Below are 17,962 nucleotides of genomic sequence, written 5' to 3' on the forward strand. Positions count from 1 at the left end.
TTCCTAGAAAAAAAAAAATAGATGTGCGTGTACATACATACACACTTTCCGGGGAGCCCATAATTCCTTGAGGCCCCTCCATGAACCCCAGGCTAAGAACTCACAACTGAAGAGGAGTCAATTTTCAAACTACTGTAAGTTCCTCTAGCATAGACCCTCAGAAGACCTTACACCCTTTAATGGATGGACACTCACTGATCTCCACCAAGTCAGATCTCTGAACTGGCTGTGTAGTTTCAGTTTTCAGAAGAATTCCTATATTTTTAACCACATTTGTTCTAAAACATGGTGAATCAGAGAACATAGGGGTGGAGCTCAGTCTGTTTCTTTTGGAGTTACCCTAAGCAAGACCCTTTCTCCTTCTAACTTCATCCTCTACTTCTCAATAAACAGAAGGGATTGGAAGAGATGATCTCTGGGTTTACTTCTAGCTCTGATATTCTATAATTCCATCTGCTGGTTTTCCAATAAAATTTTACATGGAAGAAAATGTAAATCTGTTTATCTACATAACAAAACCATGAAACTCAGCCTGGGCCCTTGGATTCCTTGGCCAGGGTGAACCAAACATATATGCCTGGCAGCCAGGAAAAGAATGGCAGGCCACCAGAGCTGGAAAGGACATGGGTCTCTCTGTGTTTTTCAAAGTTTATCCTTTAAAGCCTCTAAGATTAACATGGGCTCCCATGGGCATTTCTGGGTTTGTGACAGGTATGAGGAAGGCTCAGCCTACAGGACTCAATCCCCTACTCTGACCTCAAACAAAGCACTTCTGTCTACTTCTACCTCTTTTACATTTTGAATCTGGAATAATCTTTTATTTGAAGTACATAAGTACAAAGCCCTAACTACTGAAGCGGGAGGGTTCCAACCTTTGTACTCCTCTATCTAAAATCATTCCTGAAGTGAGATGGTGTGTGTGCACATCTATTTTTTTTCTAGGCAGATGATGATCAAGAGTTTACTAGATTCTCAAAGGGATATGATTACCCACCCTCAAAAACGGTTTAAAAAAACTGAAAATACTCATACTATTTTAATCATAACAATACAGTTACCTATTTTCACTAGCTAGTGTCCTAATGCAGATCGTATAAATAACCTATGTTTCTGGAAAGAGCAAAAAATAACAGATTAACATCCATTCCCATGGCTTAAAAAACAGTCTGTTCACTAGAGATTTCCAAAGTTATAAAGTCTAGGCCTTTCCCAGACTCATATCACCTACCTGACATCTCAACTTGTATGATTAAAAAGCATTTCAAACTAAACCCTTCACTTCCCGCTCCAGCACAAAACTTACTCCTCCCCTAGCATTCTCCATCTCAGGAAATGGCTCCACCATTTATCCAGTTGCACAGACAAAACACCACATTTTTTCACACCCTACAATAAATCTATCAGCAAACTCACTCCCTCGACTTTGAAAATGATTCCTCAATCTTTGACTTTTTTTCATTAACTCCAAAACCAGCACCTGGTCCAAGCCACCATCTCCTTTCCCAACTGGTGTCCTAACTACTCTCCTAACTTTCCTAACTGGTCTCCTGCTAGCTCCACTATCATCTCTTCTCCCCATGGTAGCCAGAATATTTTTTAAATGAAAGTCAGATCATTTCTTGCCTATATAAAATTCTAGTGGCTTTCTGTCATGCTTAAAATAAAATCCAAACTCCTTATCATGATCTGGTCCCAGCTCCTCTCCAACCCAACTTTAGCCATGCCCCACCCCCTCACCACCTTTGAACTCTTTGGTTTTGCGTCTTTCCTTGACCATCATAGTAGGCTCTCACCTCAGAGCTTTTTCACTTGTTTCCTCTCCCTGGAATGCTACCATGTAGATCACTCCCTTACTTCCTTAGGGACACAGGAAATAAGGCTGTCACTTCCCCGACCATCTAAATAAAATTTCAGACCTCATTTTCTGAAAGTTTCCATCCTCTGTATCCACTCTATTTTTTTCTTCTTAGTACACACCTTATATATACGCCATTGCTTCTTTATTAGTGATCTACCTCCCTTACTAAAATATAAGTTTCAAGAGGGCATAGTTATATCTTGATCACTATTATAACTTCAGTGCCTAGAAAAATGCCTAAAGTATTCTCTTCATAGATATTTCTTGAGTCAACTAAGTAGTTAATTCGTTTTGCAAATGAGGAAACTGAGGTTTGAGAGCTTGTGACTCTCCCTCTGGGAGGTAGTATATGAACCACTGCAGAATAAATACTGTAATTTTTAAAAGTATCAAAAACCAGTTCAACTTATTTACTCTTTACTAAGTATTAACAAGTGCTAAATACTGTCCTTTTCCTTCTCCTCCAACCTCTGAGACGTTATGTCTATTGTTAGATGAAGAGACTAAGGGTCAAAGAGGTTACCTGACTTGCCAAAGTCACACAGCTAGCACTTAACCAAACTGAGAATTCAATCCAGGGTTGTCAATTCTGAAACTCAAGCTTTATCTTGCATAGTTTTTTTTTTTTTTTTAACATCTTTATTGCAGTATAATTGCTTTACAATGGTGTGTTACTTTCTGCTTTATAACAAAGTGAATCAGTTATACATATACATATGTTCCCATCTCTCTTCCCTCTTGCATAGTTTTTGTCATCCTATCACACTTCCTCCCACTGTTAACAAGGGAAACTCCTCATGAAAGTGAATATTTCCTTTAATTTTCTGCTGACCATTTATTTCCTCTTTCTCTGAGAACAGTGCCTTGATTTTCCTTTGTGGAATGCCTCCCCTGCCTCAATCCCACTGATGAGCACATGACCAGAACTGGCCAATCAGAATAGTCCATTCTCTGGCCACAAGGATTCATTAACTCACCAGCTGGACTGTAAAGCCAGCCCTGGGATTTTTGCTAGAAAGAGCCTGTCTTTCCCCTGCTGTTGCTAAACTGATAGACTTTCAATTTAAAGCTGCTGGTGGCCATCAGTGCCACTTTGTGGGGAGAGCTTGTCTGAGAACGAAGCTAACACCCAAAGGAAAACAGAGTTGCAACATAGAGAATGCTGAGTCCTGATGAGATAATCTGAGGCTTAAGGTCTAGCAGTGTCTTAAGACAAATTTATACTTAAACTTCCCAATTATATTGAGCCAAAAAATTCTCTTTTTCCTCTGTAAGCCAATCTGAGTTGGGCCAACCATTATTTGAAACAAACAAACAAAAAAATCCTTAGTTATATACAAGAAAATCAACATTGTATTTGTATACAGATGAGAAGGAAGAAAAGCTGGAACTAAGGAAAACAGTTAAAAGCTAGCTAAAGTTCATTCATTGAAACTGCATTTGAAAATGTTACAACATGGGGAAAACGATATATTCATAGCAATGTACATTGTTATATTTTGCTCATGGAAACTCAATGAGCAAATTTAAAATGACTGCCATTTAACAAGCCAGTGAGAACATGCATTTTGTTAGAGATAAGGGAACAGTAACAAAAGAGAAGCTGGTGATTAGTACTTATCCTGAATTGATTCATCGATTATAGTCCACTATTTTCTGCCGTGCTCACCAGGGATATCTAATCTGAGCTGTGATTATAGGGACACCACTTGCTGGGAAGACTGCTCAGAGTGACAGGTGTGTGCAAGGAACCATGCTTTTATGTTGCATACTTACATTTCTGACTCCTTAACAAAATACTACCCAGTTAATTAAAAGTACAATCAACTGAGAGCATCTCCCATGCTCAGATATAAGCTACATCCCTTCTAAAAGTTCTAATTTGAAATTCAGTTAGCCCTCGTGTGCATATGGCACACGTGCATGTGTGTGTATGTGTGTGTTTTAATGACAGTCATGCTGTATCCTTGTCTCCTTCAGAGAAACACTCCTAGATCATCATAATCAGAAAAAAAAGCACAGCAAGTCCTGGGAAAGGGGTGGAAGAGGGAGCCAAATAAACCCTTCTACCATGTGAGGTACAAATGAAGGTCTCATTATTATCTCAGCAATAGGACATCAAGTCACTAATTATTCAAAACACTTTATCTGTCACAAAAGTAAAGCTACAGCAACATACAACTCCATCACATTCCTTGGAGCTTCTTTTCCTTGTTGGATACATTGAGACTGATCTTTCCTTAAAACGGGAGGAGAAGGAGGAGGAAGAGGTGAAATTCTTTATGCCACCAAATGCTGATTCCAACCCTTAGTTTTCTGGCTTACAAATTTTAAAAAACTAAAGGGCAAACCCCGAAGGTAAGCACACCCCATCTTTACCCTTGTTCTTTTACTCAGAATACTCTGAAAGATTGCTGTGGAACAGTTGTTAATGGTTAACAGAAGGTGTGTAGTTGCATCTCTATTATGAGAAGTGAGAGCACAGGGCTCACCTGTAAATAGTCCCCACCTATTGGAGTGAAATATTGATGTAGTTTGGTATAGTGCCAACATCTGCCTACTTGGAGCTATGTCATAACCTCAGCTTGCTTTGCTGCACTTTGGTTTTTTTCCTTTGGTTTTGGCCGCATGGGCAGATATTCATGCATAACTGTGCATGGATTGACCACGTTTCTTTATAGAGTATGCCTACATGGGTTAAATTTCTACATCAAAGGGCATATTCCAATACCTTTGTTTTGGACAAGTGTCAGGAATAAGTAAAACATTATTTATCTTAATTGCCAAATTGAGGGTGGGAGCTTGGCACAATGGAAGGAACACTGGACCAGGAGTCACTCAGCTTGACCCACTACTAACTAACTCACTGTTCCTATTCTTAAGCAAGTCTGTTCATCAGTCTAGGTCTCAACTGTCCCAACTGTAGAATCAACTAGGCCAGAAGGTACTGGACAGGGTGAGCAAAGGGAGAAATTTCAAGGAATTAGAACTTCTCGGAAGTTAAAGGAAACTTTGAAAAGGTGAGTTGCTTGTCATTAGAGGCATTTAGGCAGCATGTGGGTAATTATTTAAGGATGTCTAAACAAGAAATGTGATTCTGGTGACTGATAAGGTTTCTTCCAATGCTAAAACTGTAGGACCGTGATAGTCTGTGTTAGTTCTGCTCAAATCCCTAGCAAAAGACCAAGTGTTTTGAATGATTTTCCAAATTAAAAAAATGTTATGATCAATTCACATATACTGTCCCAAACAGGCTCCATCTCCTGAGCACGATCACAGATATTTCTTAACAGGTGGGACTAAAAGAAGAGCAATGTAATGTGCAATTAACTAAAGCCAGATATTCGCTAAGAGTTAGCTGTCAAATGCTTGTTGTTGGCCTCATCACCTCATTACCCTAACTCACTACCAGCCATATGTACCAAAACAGCCAATCTCACCAGGATCAAACACACAAGCATTCCCCAAAATAGTCTTTTGCATCCCATGGTGATCATGATTTCCTACTAACCTTCACTGTGATGAAAACTCTTGGATCATCTGAAAAATTGCAACTGTGCAAATTCTCACTAAATGGAAGAAAAAGAGCCCTCTCCTTGGCTATTTACTATGACTTTGTTTTCTGGAAAATATTTGGAATTTATAGGATGTTGTTTCACCATTTTATTTTGACTTCAATCAGCTGATCATACTCTCTAAAAGAATTTCTCTCTGTAAATTAGTCCTAAGAAAATTTACATTATTTGTTTATCTAGACATCTAAGTGATGGTAGTTCACAAGCGCAAATGCGTATAAACCATGAAAAAAAAAAAAAGAGTCTGTATTCCAGGAGCTAGACCTTCATTGCAAGTGTCTCTTTCTAGGGCTGATAGTCAAAATGCCGTTTGTGCTAAGTCATCTAGAAAGATTTAGTCTAAATAAAAACCTTCTAGCTGTTTCATTTCCATAACTGAAAATCCAAACAGATGCCAACTCAGTTACACTTAAGGGACCACCATTCTAATATATACAATTAGCATGCAAAATGGCTTTTAATTTTTTTCAAAATAATTAAGAATATTCTTTCTAGGTAAGAAAACATTTCTCAGCTATAGTCCTTTTATTAAAAAACTGATATTGAAAACAGCCCTTAACCAATGAAAGAATATTTAAGAGGCATACCCATTCTACCTTTGGGGAAAAAATGGATTACAGGAAATGTAAAGGAGGAATATGAACTTCCATTTCATGTAGAACTGAATGGAGTATATCTAGAGCATTTCTAGAAATTGTATTTTTTTAAGGCATAGATCCCCCACCACCCCCAAATAACGTGATGAGGACTGTGAGGTTACAAGAAATCAGATCCAATTAAATGTGGATCTGGATATTTCATGAAGAAAAAAAAGAAGATTCAAGTCATTTATTTATATATTTACTTTTCTGATCACTTGGTTAATGTCCCACTCCCAATATGGTGACAGGTTCTACATGGAAAGAGACACAGTACGCGATCAGTATTTTTGAATGAATGGTATGACATGATATGAAAGTTCAACTTGATAATTAGAGAAGCAATTAGCCTTGTCTTTGTGTTGCCAAAGGGGAGATGGTGGGAGTCTCAGTAGAAGTTTGAACCGCATTATGAGGTAAATCATCTGACATCAGAGCTGTCCAATTATTGACCTGTGTGACTTGGCAAGTAACAAGGTCCACCTCAGTGGGAGGCTCAAACAGAAGCCAGAAAACCATCCGTCAGTCACGTTTGAGGGGACGAAGCAAGTCTTGGATGATTCTGAATTCTGATGAAATCCAGGAATGCAGCGAGAGCAGAACTAAATAAGAGACTGTTTACTGTAGAGCAGTGGTTCTCAAGTTTAAGCATGCATGAGAATCACCTGGAGGCTTGTTAAAACACAATGGCTGAGTCCCACCCCCAAGTTTCTGATTCAGTAAGTTTAGAATGAATAATTTGCATTTCTAACAAGTGCCCAGGTATTGCTGATGCTGCTGTTCTTGGGATGACTCCTTAAGGTAAAACACAGATTTCCCAATGTTTTCTCACGTCTCCTGGAGAAAGCACATGATATTAGGCAATAGGTGGACAGAAGTACCATTGGATCATATGGTAAAAAAATGTGTTTTTTCATTTTCTATTTTAATCACTGTTGTTTACACTGAAGAAAAGGATTCATATATGTGTTAGCTTATCTTCGAGTCCTTCCTGATATTTGGTAATCTCTCTTTCATAATAAAAAACGGGTCGAAGGCTCACAGGCTTTGGTTAGAAACACTACTGTCTTACTGGGGTCCCCCTAAGAAGCAGTTCTTGAGGTGAGGATTAAATAGATGCACATATTTGATTTGGCAGGTGCAGGTACACTGGCAGGGAAGTAATGATACAGGAAAGAGGATGAAAGGCAGCTTATAAGCCACTGAAGCTTAATCCCACAGGGAAGTTCTGGGAAACAGTGTAAAACGTATGCCTCAGAATTATCCTGGACAAGTGGGGAGGGAACTGGGGGTATTGATACTCCCACAGCCATTATGTATTGCTTAAGAGCTGTCCGTAGGGGGACATGGATTCCCAGGCATCTCCAGTCCATTGTGCTTGTGAGAAAGGTGATTTCAGCAGACTGAGGGCAGCCCTCCAAAAATTATGTTGGTTCATCATTGGAAGTCAGGATGGTATACACAGAAATGGTAAGGGGATCTGTGGGAAAATGGGAGGAACAGTTGATAGTATCTGCTCCAACTATTTAGCTGAAATCTGATACACTGTGTTTTTTGCATTTTTTTTTTTACAGTTACCTTCCATTTCTTGCAGTTGGTACTGGTTTCCACTTATAATTTTCTTTCTCTGTAAAATAAATTTATTTAAGGAAAACTAACTGATCTAAAGAAAAGTGCTATGCAGATAATGCTCCAGATGCTTGCATGAGAAGGTGGCAAGAATCACAAGGGTAGTACTCAAATGACTGAAGTTTGGGAAATGCTAGCATAGTGGTTTAAAGCAGAGATTGGCAGTTGTTTTTTCGTTTTCTGTTTTCTGTAAAGGGCCATTTAGCAAATGTTTTAGGCTTTTTCAAGCATCAGGTCATTATCACAGCTACTCAACTCTGGTGTTATAGTATGAAAACAGCCACAGACAATACATAAATGAATGAGCATGACTGTTTTCCAATAAAATTTATGTGTGGACACTGAATTTGAATCTCATATAATTTTCACTTGTCACAAAATAGTATTCTTCTTTAGATTTTTTTCAACAATTACAAAATGTAAAAATCATTCTGAGCTCGCAGGCCAGTCAAAAACAGGCAGCCAGTCAGATAGTTTGCCAGCCCCTGATTCAAGGCATCAATTACCAGTATGCCCTTGGACAAATTACTTACTTTTCTTTGCCTCAGTGGCCTCATCTGTATAACAGGGGTAAGCATAATACCAATATCACAAAGTTACTGCAAAAAATAAATGAAAATGAATACTTAGAAAGCAGGTGCCCAGAAAGTTCACAATATAAAGTTAGCCAGCTATTGTATCAAGGTGGTCTCCAGTTTGGCAGTGCCTCAGTCACTGGAGTCTATATGTTTCATACTCTACTTCTCCACAAAGGCAGCTAGGCACCTGGGGGCTGATCTCCCCTACTTTGGGATGTGGTTACAGAAATTATTCTTCTTCTCTACAGAATAGGTCCCTGAAAGCTGAGCCTGAAAATACCCAAAGGGTTTTGTCACCACCGATTTCAGAGGCCTGGAATTGGGAGGTCAAGCCAAAATTTGCATTCCATCTAAATTAAGCTTCCAAATTAGTGTTTTGTATCTCGCAGAATTATGCTGCTGACAGTAGTGGTTCTCAAACATTCGAATACCTAAAAATCACTTGCAAAACTGCAGATTCAGGTGCCTCACTCAAAGAATATCTGAATCACTAGGTCCAGGAATCTGCATTTTAACAAATGTCTCAGTGATTCTGGTGCAGATGATTCATGGAGAGCAGTTTGGAAAACACATCAAGGTTGGACTGCAATCCACCAGGTGAGCATGCCCTTCTGAAATCCTCTTTAATTGTTTTCCTGTATCTGTTTAAATGCCTCATCAGCTGAGAGACCAGGATTACAGTATTTGCTATGCATGCCAAAAGAAAAGTCTACGCCAGCATATATACCTCTTCTGTCCTCACTCTTTTCTATTTCTCCTGAACCTCCTGGAGTAGAAAACTGTGTATACAGAACACTCTGCTTCAGATATCATGTGCTGATTATCATATACAATTAAGCACGCCAGTGCAATCTCAAAGGACGTGTGCTATTTAGAGCTTAGATGTAAATTCTTGACCAGAAGCTGCATCTTTACTGGACTAATAAGATGTTACCTCCCAAAAGGCTGCTGCCCACAGTTTCCTACCAATAGTTCCCAAACAAATCTCTCGGAAAATATAAAACCAAACCATAGATTTTAAAGGGGCCCACTTAACACAGAAGAGAAGACTCCTGGGGAAGAAGCAGGAGAGGAGTAATGACATGTTTCTATAACTGATATTTGTTTAACACATATTAAGCACCAAATTCTTCACATTCATTGCCTCATTTCATCTTCACATCATGCTACAAAGGAGTACTACAATTATACCATTTCACAGACAAGGAAACTGAGGCATAGAAAGAAGATGTTATCTAAGGCCACACCAGAGCCCAGACCTTTCAACCATTAAGTCATCCCATAAGGGATCCAGATCAACTTTTCCAGTTCATTTTTATTAATTAGATATTTATGTAGCTCATCAAAACTTACAGAATGTCTACTGCCACCTGAAAGAGAATAATTTTTTTGTTACGAAAGCCCAACTTTGCTCATAGCAGTATGTGACACTGAGTTCCTCATTTTGCTTCCATAAGTCCCAGGTCTCCAGCTGTTCAACGTGTTTAAGATATCCAGCCCACCGGTCTTGCATATCTGCTATTACTCATGAAGTTCAAATAAGATAACACATGTGAAAGTCCTCTGAACACTGTAAAAAGTTATCTAGAATGATAATTTCCCAGCCTATCATTTCCACAAATTATTTTAAAATGTTGAGAAGGAAGAGTGTTTTGCAAAATCATCTGTGTCAAAAATCAGATTTTCCAGAGATTTGGTAGGTGGTAAAGTACCTATATTTGTGGAGCAGAAGAAACACTGCTTCTACATGGAAAGTAGACTATCATGGCTCAATGCAATGGAAATTTCAGGGGCTTGAGAATCAGATGACCTGGGTGCTGGTCATTGCCCTGCCACTAAGTGACCTTGAGTGAGTCTTTCTTTCTCCCCTTCCAGGAGATACAATGCTGCTTGGCGGTTAAGAAAATGGTTTGGGGGAGTCAGAGCAACAGCATTAAATCCACTACCTCCTCAGGAATGACCTTAGGCAAGTCATGTCACCTGTCTTGGTCTCAGTTTCCCAGTGATAAAAACGAGAATTAGAAACAACAGCTTAAGAGAGACCTTCAAGATGGCAGAGGAGTAAGACGTGGAGATCACCTTCCTCCCCATAAATACATCAAAAATAAGGAATAGCTCCTACAGAACACCTACTGAACGCTGGCAGAAGACCTCAGACTTCCCAAAAGGCAAGAAACTCCCCACGTACCTGGGTAGGACAAAAGAAAAAAGAAAAAACAGAGACAAAAGAATAGGGACGGGACCTGAACCTCAGGGAAGGAGCTGTAAAGGAGGAAAAGTTTCCACACACTAGGAAGCCCCTTCACTGGTGGAGACAGGGGTGGGCGGGGTGGGGAGGGGGAAGCTTTGGAGCCACAGAGGAGAGCGCAGCAACAGGGGTGCAGAGGGCAAAGCGGAGAGAGTCCCGCACAGAGGATCGGTGCCGACCAGCCCTCACCAGCCCGAGAGGCTTGTCTGCTCACCCGCCGGGGCGGGTGGGGGCTGGGAGCTGAGGCTCGGGCTTCAGAGGTCGGATCCCAGGGAGAGGACTGGGGTTGGCTGCGTGAACACAGCCTGGAGGGGGCTAGTGCGCCACAGCTAGCCGGGAGGGAATCCGGGAAAAAGTCTGGACCTGCCTAACAGGCAAGAGACCATTGTTTCAGGGTGCACGAGGAGAGGGGATACAGACCACCGCCTAAATGAGCTCCAGAGATGGGCACGAGCCTCGTCTATCAGCGCGGACACCAGAGACAGGCATGAGACGCTAAGGCTGCTGCTGCAACCACCAAGAACCCTGTGTGCGAGCACAGGTCACTATCCACACCTCCCCTCCTGGAAGCCTGTGCAGCCCACCACTGCCAGGGTCCCATGACCCAGGGACAACTTCCCCGGGAGAACGCACAGCGCACCTCAGGCTGTTGCAACGTCATGCCAGCCTCTGCAGCTGGAGGCTCACCCCGCATCCCGTACCCCTCCTTCCCCCTGGCCTGAGTGAACCAGAGCCCCCTAATCAGCTGCTACTTTAACCCCGTCCTGTCTGGGCGGGTAACAGACGCCCTCAGGCGACCTACACACAAAGGCAGGGCAAAATCCAAAGGTGAACCCCAGGAGCTGTGCGAACAAAGAAGAGAAAGGGAAATTTCCCCCAGCAGCCTCAGGAGCAGAGGATTAAATCTCCACAATCAACTTGATGTACCCTGCATCTGTGGAATACCTGAATAGATAACGAATCATCCCAAAATTGAGGCAGTGGACTTTGAGAGCAACTGTAGACTTGGGGGTTGCTGTATGCGCCTGACTGGTTTCTGGTTTTATGTTTATCTTAGTTTAGTATTTAGAGTTTATTATCATTGGTAGATTTGTTTATTGATTTGGTTGCTCTCTTCCTTTTTATATATAGACATATATTTTTTTTCTTTTTCTCTTTTAGTGAGTGTGTATGTGTATGCTTCTTTGTGTGATTTTCTCTGTATAGCTTTGCTTTTACTATTTGTCCTAGGGGTCTGTCTATCCGTTTTTTTTGTTTTTTGCTTTTTGTTTTTTTAGTATAGTTTTTAGCACTTGTTATCATTGGTGGATTTGTTTTTTGGTTTGGTTGCTCTCTTCTTTCTTGCTTGCTTTCTTTTATTACTTTTTAATATTTTTATTTTTAATAATTTATTTAAATTTTCTATTTTAAGTATTCTTATTTATTTATTTATTTATTTATTTATTTATTTTCGTTCTTTCTTTCTTTTATTCTCCTTTTCTTCTGAGCCGTGTAGCTGACAGGGTCTTGGTGCTCTGGCCGGGTGTCAGGCCTGTGTCTCTGAGGTGGGAGAGCTGAGTTCAGGACATTGGTCCACCAGAGACCTCCTGGCCCCACATAATATCAAACAGCGAAAGCTCTCCCAGAGATCTCCATCTCTAAGCTAAGACCAAGCTCCACTCAACAACCAGTAAACTACAGTGCTGGACACCCTATGCCAAACAACTAGCAAGACAGGAACACATCCCCACCCATTAGCAGAGAGGCTGCCTAAAATCATAATAAGGTCACAGACACCCCAAAACACACCACCAGACATGGTCCTGCCCACCAGAAAGACAAGATCCAGCCTCATCCACCAGAACACAGCCACCAGTCCCCTCCAGCAGGAAGCCTACACAACCCAGTGAACCAACCTTAGCCACTGGGGGCAGACACCAAAAAAAACGGGAACTACGAACCTGCAGCCTGTGAAAAGGAGACCCCAAACACAGTAAGTTAAGCAAAATTAAAAGAGAAACACACATCACATGAAGGAGCAATGTAAAAACCCACCCGACCAAACAAACGAAGAGGAAATAGGCAGTCTACCTGAAACAGAATTCAGAGTAATGATAGTAAAAATGATCCAAAATCAGGGAAACAGAATGGAGAAAATACAGGAAACATTTAACAAGGACCTAGAAGAACTAAAGAGCAAACAATGATGAACAACACACTAAATGAAATTTTAAATTCTCTAGAAGGAATCAATAGCAGAATAACTGAGGCAGAAGAACGGATAAGTGACCTGGAAGGTAAAATAGTGGAAATAACTACCGCAGAGCAGAATAAAGAAAAAGAATGAAAAGAATTGAGGACAGACTCAGAGACCTCTGGGACAACATTAAACACACGAACATTCAAATTATAGGGGTCCCAGAAGAGAAAAAGAAAGGGACTGAGAAATTATTTGAAGAGACTATAGTTGAACACTTCCCTAATATGGGAAAGGAAATAGTCAATCAAGTCCAGGAAGCGCAGAGAGTCCCATACAGGATAAATCCAAGGAGAAACATGCCAAGACACATATTAATCAAACTATCAAAAATTAAAAACAAAGAAAAAATATTAAAAGCATCAAGGGAAAAGCAACAGATAACATACAAGCGAATCCCCATAAGGTTAACAGCTGATCTTTCAGCAGAAACTCTGCAAGCCAGAAGGGAGTGGCAGGACATATTTAAAGTGATGAAAGGGAAAAATCTACAACCAAGTTTATTCTACCCAGCAAGGGTCTCCCTTCAGATTCAATGGAGAAATTAAAACCTTTACAGACAAGCAATAGCTAAGAGAATTTAGCACCAACAAACCAGCTTTACAAAAAATGCTAAAGGAACTTCTCTAGGCAAGAAACACAGGAGAAGGAAAAGACCTACAATAACAAACCCAAAATAATTAAGAAAATGGTAATAGGAACATACATATTGATAATTACCTTAAATGTAAATGGATTAAATGCTCCAACCAAATGATATATACTGGCTGAATGGATATAAAAACAAGACCCATATATATGCTGTCTACAAGAGACCCACCTCAGACCTAAGGACACATACAGACTGAAAGTGAGGGGATGGAAAAATATATTCCATGCAAATGGACATCAAAAGAAAGCTGCAGTAGCAATTCTCATATCAGACAAAATAGACTTTAAAATAAAGACTATTACAAGAGACAAAGAAGGACACTACATAATGATCAAGAGATCAATCCAAGAAGAAGATATAACAATTGTAAATATTTATGTACACAACATAGGAGCACCTCAGTACATAAGGCAAATGCTAACAGCCATAAAAGGGGAAATTGACAGTAACACAATCATAGTAGGGGACTTTAACACCCCACTTTCACCAATGGGCAGATCACCCAAAATGAAAATAAATAAGGAAACACAAGCTTTAAATGATACATTAAACAAGATGGACTTAATTGATATTTATAGGACATTCCATCCAAAAACAGCAGATTACACTTTCTTCTCAAGTGCTCATGGAACATTCTCCAGGATAGATCATATCTTGGGTCACAAATCAAGCCTTGGTAAATTTAAGAAAATTGAAATCATATCAAGTATCTTTTCCGACCACAATGCTATGAGACTAGATATCAATTACAGGAAAAGATCTGTAAAAAATACAAACACATGGAGGTTAAACAGTACACTACTAAATAACCAAGAGATCACTGAAGAAATCAAAGAGGAAATCAAAAAGTACCTAGAAACAAATGACAATGAAAACATGATGACCCAAAACCTATGGATGCAGCAAAAGCAGTTCTAAGAGGGAAGTTTATAGCAATAAAATCTTACCTCAAGAAACAAGAAAAATCTCAAATAAACAACCTAAAGCAATTAGAGAAAGAAGAAAAACAAACCCCAAAGTTAGCAGAAGGAAAGAAATCAAAAAGATCAGATCAGAAATAAATGAAAAAGAAATCAAGGAAACAATAGCAAAGATCAATAAAACTAAAAGTTGGTTCTTTGAGAAGGTAAACAAAATTGATAAACCATTAGCCAGACTCATCAAGAAAAAAAGGGAGAAGACTCAAATCAATAGAATTAGAAATGAAAAAGGAGAAGTAACAACTGACACTGCAGAAGTACAAAGGATCATGAGAGATTACTACAAGCAACCACTAAAATGGACAACCTGGAAAAAATGGACCAATTCTTAAAAAAACACAACCTTCTGAGACTGAACCAGGAAGAAATAGAAAATATAAACAGACCAATCACAAGCACTGAAACTGAAACTGTGATTAAACATATTCCAACAAACAACAGCCCAGGACCGGATGGCTTCACAGGTGAATTCTCACAACATTTAGAGAAGAACTGACACCTATACTTCTCAAACTCGTCCAAAATATAGCAGAGGGAGGAACACTCCAAAACTCATTGTACGAGGCCACCATCACCCTGATACCAAAACCAGACAAAGATGTCACAAAGAAAGAAAACTACAGGCCAATATCACTGATGAACATAAATGCAAAAATCCTCAACAAGATACTAGCAAACAGAATCCAACAGCACATTAAAAGGATCATACACCATGATCAAGTGGGGTTTATCCCAGGAATGCAAGGTTTCTTCAATATATGCACATCAATCAATGTGATAAAACATATTAACAAATTGAAGGATAAAAACCATATGATCATCTCAATAGATGCAGAAAAAGCTTTTGACAAAATTCAACACCCATTTATGATAAAAACCCTCCAGAAAGTAGGCATAGAGCGAACTTACCTCAACATAATAAAGGCCATATATAACAAACCCACAGCCAACATCGTTCTCAATGTTGAAAAACTGAAACCTTTTCCTCTAAGATCAGGAAAAAGACAAGGTTTTCCACTCTCACCACTATTATTCAACATAGATTTGGAAGTTTTAGCCACAGCAATCAGAGAAAATAACAAAACAAAAAGAATCCAAATCGGAAAAGAAGTAAAGCTGTCACTGTTTGCAGATGACAAGATAGTATACATAGAGAACCCTAAAGATGCTACCAGAAAATGACTAGAGCTAATCAATGAATTTGGTAAAGTAGCAGGACACAAAATTAATGCACAGAAATCTCTTGCATTCCTATACACTAATGATGAAAAATCTGAAAGAGAAATTATGGAAACACTCCCATTTACCACTGCAACAAAAAGAATAAAATACCTAGGAATAAACCTACCTGAGAGAAAAGACCTGTATGCAGAAAACTATAAGACACTGATGAAAGAAATTAAAGATGATACAAACAGATGGAGAGATATATCATGTTCTTGGATTGGAAGAATCAACATTGTGAAAAGGACTATACTACCCAAAGCAATCTACAGATTCAATGCAATCCCCATCAAACTACCAATGGCATTTTTCACAGAACTAGAACAAAAAATTTCAGTTTGTATAGAAACACAAAAGACCCTGAATAGCCCAAGCAATCTTGAGAAAGAAAAACGGAGCTGGAGGAATCAGGCTCCCAGACTTCAGACTATACTACAAAGCCACAGTAATCAAGACAGTATGGTACTGGCACAAAAACAGAAATATAGATCAATGGAACAGGATAGAAAGCCCAGAGATAAACCCATGCACATATGGTCACCTTATTTTTGATAAAGGAGGCAAGAATATACAATGGAGAAAAGACAGCCTCTTCAGTAAGTGGTGCTGGGAAAACTGGACAGCTACATGTAAAAGAATGAAATTTGAACACTCCCTAACACCATACACAAAAATAAACTCAAAATGGATTAAAGACCTAAATGTAAGGCCAGACACTATAAAACTCTTAGAGGAAAAGATAGGCAGAATACTCTATGACATAAATCACAGCAAGATCTTTTTTGACCCACCTCCTAGAGAAATGGAAATAAAAACAAAAATAAACAAATGGAACCTAATGAAACTTAAAAGCTTTTGCACAGCAAAGTAAACCATAAACAAGACGAAAGGACAACCCTCAGAATGCGAGAAAATATTTGGAAATGAAGCAACTGACAAAGGATTAATCTCCAAAATTTACAAGCAGCTCATGCAGCTCAATATCAAAAAAACAAACAACCCAATCCAAAAATGGGCAGAAGACCAAAGAAGATATACAGATTACCAACAAATACATGAAAAGATGCTCAACATCACTAATCATTAGAGAAATGCAAATCAAAACTACAATGAGGTACCACCTCACACTGGTCAGAATGGCCATCATCAAAAAATCTACAAACAATAAATGCTGGAGAGGGTGTGGAGAAAAGGGAACCCTCTTGCACTTTTGGTGGGTATGTAAATTGATGGAGAACATTATGGAGCTTCCTTGAAAAACTAAAGATAGAACTACCATACGACCCAGCAATCCCACTACTGGGCATATACCCTGAGAAAACCATAATTCAAAAAGAGTCATGTACCACAATGTTCATTGCAGCTCTATTTACAATAGCCAGGACATGGAAGCCACCTAAGTGTCCATCGACAGATGAATGGATAAAGAAGATGTGGCACATATATACAATGGAAGATTGCTCAGCCATAAAAAGAAATGAAATTGAGTTATTTGTAGTGAGGTGGATGGACCTAGAGTCTGTCATACAGAGTGAAGTAAGTCAGAAAGGGAAAAGCAAATACTGTATGCTAGCACATATATATAGAATGTAAAAAATAAAAAAAAGAGAAAGGTTCTGAAGAACCTAGGGGCGGGACAGGAATAAAGACACAGACGTAGAGAATGGACTTGAGGACACGGGGAGGGGGAAGGGTAAGCTGGGACGAAGTGAGAGAGTGGCATGGACATATATACACTACCAAATGTAAAATACTGAGCTAGTGGAAAGCAGCCGCATAGCACAGGGAGATCAGTTCAGTGCTTTGTGACCACCTAGAGGGATGGGATAGGGAGAGTGGGAGGGAGACACAAGAGGGGGGAGATACAGGGATATATGTATATGTATAGCTGATTCACTTTGTTATAAAGCAGAAACCAACACACCGTTGTAAAGCAATTATACTCCAATAAAGATGTTAAAAAAAATAAAAATAAGAAATCTTTAATTTTTTAAAAAAAGGAACAACAGCTTACTTTGAAATCATCCAAAAAATGAATTGCTGAATGGATAGAGGAGTGAATAGATAGAAATATGATAGAGCAAGTTAGTAAAATGTTAACTGTAGAACCTATGTGGTAAGTATATGGGTATTCACTATACAAGTCTTTCAACATTTAAGTAGTTTTTTTACAATAAAATATTGGGAAATAAACCCCCAAAAAGGCAACAACATGGTTGTTAGAAGAGTTGGATCAGATATAGAGCTCTCAGCAATGCTCATGGTAAGTGCTTGGCATATTTTAGAAATGACTATTTACTGTACAGGTAGAAGATGGGACAAGATGATAGATCCCCTCAGCTCG

General features: G+C 39.3%; 1 protein-coding gene across 6 annotated transcripts in view; it reads right to left on the bottom strand.

The window, feature by feature from the left end:
• The window catches only part of HTR4 (5-hydroxytryptamine receptor 4), a 394,426-nt gene that overhangs the window by 172,690 nt on the left and 203,774 nt on the right, over nucleotides 1–17,962 (bottom strand). The gene's annotated exons all lie outside the window — the stretch shown is intronic.

The sequence above is a fragment of the Eschrichtius robustus genome, chromosome 2, assembly GCF_028021215.1.
Source record: "Eschrichtius robustus isolate mEscRob2 chromosome 2, mEscRob2.pri, whole genome shotgun sequence".
In the NCBI taxonomy this organism is placed as follows: Eukaryota; Metazoa; Chordata; class Mammalia; order Artiodactyla; family Eschrichtiidae; genus Eschrichtius; species Eschrichtius robustus.